The following is a 3,895-nucleotide window of genomic DNA, read 5'->3' as shown; positions in this document are numbered from 1 at the left end:
CCTTTATTAGTATATAAGTGCTTTGTTAGTAATTCTATCTCTGGAAGTGGAGTCCAAAGAGATGAGTTTTCAGTCTGAAGAAGATGTGTAAGCTTTCTGCTGTCCTGATTTCAATGGGGAGCTCATTCCACCATTTTGGAGCCAGGATAGCAAACCCACGTGTTTCTGCTGATGGGAACTTGGGTCCCCCTCGCAGTGCGGGTGCAGCGAGCTGTTTGGCTGATGCAGAGCGGAGTGCACGTGCTGGGGTGTACGGTTTAACCATGTCCTGGATGTAGGAAGGGCCAGATCCATTCACAGCATGGTACGCAAGTACCAGTGTCTTGAAGTGGATTCTAGCAGTTACTGGAAGCCAGTGAAGGGAGCGGAGGAGCGGCGTGGTGTGGGAACATTTAGGAAGGTTGAAGACCAGACGAGCCGCTGCATTCTGGATGAGCTGCAGAGGTCAGATGGTACATGCAGGTAGACCAGCCAGGAGGGAGTTGCAGTAGTCTAGGCGTGAGATGACGAGAGCCTGGACCAGAACCTGCGTCTCTTTCTGGGTCAGCTGGGGACGTATCCTCCTGATGTTGTAAAGAGTGTATCTGCAGCAGCGGGTTGTAGCAGAGATGTTTGCAGTGAAGGACAGTTTGTTATCTAGGGTCACACCCAGATTCCTTGCAGTCTGAGTCGGGGAAACAACAGAGGGGCCGATGTTGATTGTTGGGTCAAGAGTGGGACAATCTTTTCCCGGAAGGAAAAGCAGTTCAGTCTTGTCAAGGCGGCTAATGTTGGGCGTGATGACGTTTACTCGTTTAATTTAAACCGCTGTTTTTAAATTCACCAGTGGGGTTTACTGACATATTTTATGTCGTAGGACAAAACGTTAAAATCTCTTCAGCTTGTGTCAACCACAGACCTTATTACAAACGTTACGTACAACCAAAAACACTTTCAGAAAAAAACATTCTCTTCCAGGCCAGGAAGTGGTCAAATGCTGACTAACACTGTTCTAACAAGTCACTAGCAAACGCCTTGTTAAGCATTAGAGCATTTCTCTCCATAAACTGAACCCATTTGCAGTTTCAGATTATGATGTATTTGAGCTGCCATGCTTGTTTCTTAAAGTTTCGGTGTGAAAAGCAGCAGGACTTTGTTTCTACAGGTGATCTGAGGCGTGGCTGAAGACTGCATCACCATCCTCATAATCAATACTGAGTGGGAGGCGGGGGGAACTACAGGGAGCGGCTCATTTATTGCCCCCAGAGAGGGTAAAGTTCTCCGGTTAGAGATACAGACGTCACATTAACAACGGCAGAGGAACAGACTGACTTCTGCCTCTCCGGCTTCACCACCGAACCAAGGCCCTGCGACCTGCCATTGTTGAAGGCTTTTTTTCTTATTTAATTTGGATTTGTTCTTCTTTGCCACCATGTCGACGGCTGTGGAAGCGGTCGGGTTCATCATGTGCATCATCAGCTGGTTGATCACCGGATCAGCGCTGGCCAACGACTACTGGAAGATCTCCTCGGTGTCCGGCAGCGTCATCATCTCTCAGAGGCAGTTTGAGAACCTGTGGCATTCCTGCGCCGAAAATAGCGCCGGAATCGCCGAGTGTCGAGACTTCGAGTCGCTGCTCGCCCTCCCCGGTAAGTCAAAGTCAAAGTCAACTTTATTGTCAATCTTTCAGTTTGTGTGTACAGACAGAGAGATCGAAATACCGTTTCCCACAATCCCGAATTTCAAAAATACAAATATATATAAAATGATGTAAACAAATATTTATATAATATATATACACAATCAACATATACAACATATCAGTCACTTAAGATAAGATGGACCTCTATTGATCCCCGTAGGGAAGTTAAGGTGTTGTAGCAACAACAGAACAAGACAGAATCAAAGATAGTACACATGGAATTATAAGAATACAAAATCAGTTATAAGCCTACCAATAATATTTACAACCTTTTACATTTTATAAAATGGGGAACATAACTTACTAACAAGATGGCGCCGTGTCTTTTGCTCCTCTCAAACTCATCTTTTTCAAAGATTCAATTTAAGATTCAAAGGTGTTATCATCATATGCTCAGAAGCTACGGAGTAGAAATGGCAATACAATTCTTCAGACCTGAGCTCCTCCAACAACGCAACATAAAATACAAAAATACAAAATAAAGTGTAAAAAGTCTATATAGATGTAAAAAAGAATATGATACGTACAAGAACAGAATATGAAATAAAATAATGTAAATCAAGCAAAGATAAGATGGAGCTCTGTTGACCCCCGCAGGGAAATTAAGGTTTCAGAACAAGACAGAATCAAAGTGGGACTAAAAGAATAAAATAAGGAACCTACCGATTATATTCACAAGTTGGTAAAAAAAGTTTCCCAAAACTAACAAATAAAACTCATTACAGTAAAAGGCAAAGAGTTCTTGTTTCCAAGTTCCAATAGAAAGAAAGCACGAGTCTTATAGATAGAGGTTGGGAACTGTTGTTGGTAAAAGATGAATAAAATAAAACCGTATATAAGGACTAAAAAGACAAAGACAGATTCAGTAACGATGTTGCTACGCCTCAAATGTAAATGGTGGGCAATTTAGGGACTGTGAAAAAAAGAATGAGAGTTAATAGGCGGAGAAATGGCTAAATAATAAAGTGTCTTCCTGCTGGAGTTTCATCATCTGTCACTTTTTAAATAATTTGTTCAAACACACAAATTTGGAAATTAAATCGTCTGCAATTTTTCGTTTTTCTTCTATTTCTTCACAATCTTTTTTTTCTTCAATCTTTCTTCTTTTTTTCCTTCTTTTTAAACGATCGTCAATTTAATTTGTCCTGTTCTTTCTTTTTTTCAGCAGATTCGCATACAACAATAATAATAATAATAAAAAGTGGCAGGATATATCATCGAAACAATGACGAAAAAGCTTTTTTTAAAGTAAATAACTGGCATAAAACAATGACAAACATATCTATAACTTTTTGTTTACTCTAAAAAAAAATCAGTGGGAAAACATATGTAATTTGAAACTGATGAGGTGATTGAAGCTCAACTTGATTGGACATGGCGTCATGGGCTGCTGGATGAAGTCAATAATCACCAAGTTTCAGGTTCTGAAAATCATCATTAACTTTCAGCTTGTTGATCAGTGGAGCTTCTAACTCTTATCAAATTAGTTTTTTTTGCATATTTAAAAGCATAGGTACAGAGATACAGGCCAGCATGCCATGTGGCACGACCTCAGAACTCTCGTCCAAAGGTTGGTCGATTTACAGCCACAAGTTTCCCGCCTGAAACTGAACGAAGCCACATGCTTATTAAAGTTTATTACAAAGAAGACTTTATACATAGCATGTTTAATCGTAAATATTAGTTAATTTACTTTACAGCGAGACTGTTTTCTTCCTGCCGTGATGCTTCTGAAGCATTATCTTTTGGGCGCCATTTTGAGTCTCATCCTCCTCTGGCAGTAAAATGGAGGGAAACTCCATCTCGATTTTTTACAATCGCTTTACTTTCACTTCAGTCTGGTTACACTCATTTAGTTTGATATGAATTTAAGAACATATTCAGTCAAAGGAGTGCCATAAAAAACAAGAGTATACATTGACACAAATATGAAATGATTGGTAAATTAAAAATAATACATATACATCGAACTAGTGGAAAATAACATGTCAATAATAAAATGAAAAATATGTAAATAAAATGTAGAGAGAAAAAAACAAAAAAAACTCATAATAACAAAGCTTTTAATTTAATCTCAAGTGGCATATAAATAACTTTTTTTATGTTATGTATTCTTTATTATATGTAATTGATTTATTTTGAATGCTTTTATTTTTCCTTATGAATGAACTTTATTCACAGGTTTACTATAAAAGGTCTCTGGCCTTTGAGGGA

This window comes from Notothenia coriiceps, unplaced genomic scaffold (genome assembly GCF_000735185.1).
Source record: "Notothenia coriiceps isolate Sejong01 unplaced genomic scaffold, NC01 NC01_scaffold00014957, whole genome shotgun sequence".
NCBI classification, from domain to species: domain Eukaryota; kingdom Metazoa; phylum Chordata; class Actinopteri; order Perciformes; family Nototheniidae; genus Notothenia; species Notothenia coriiceps.
The sequence above is the reverse complement of the archived record's forward strand: the minus strand, read 5'-3'. Positions refer to the sequence as shown.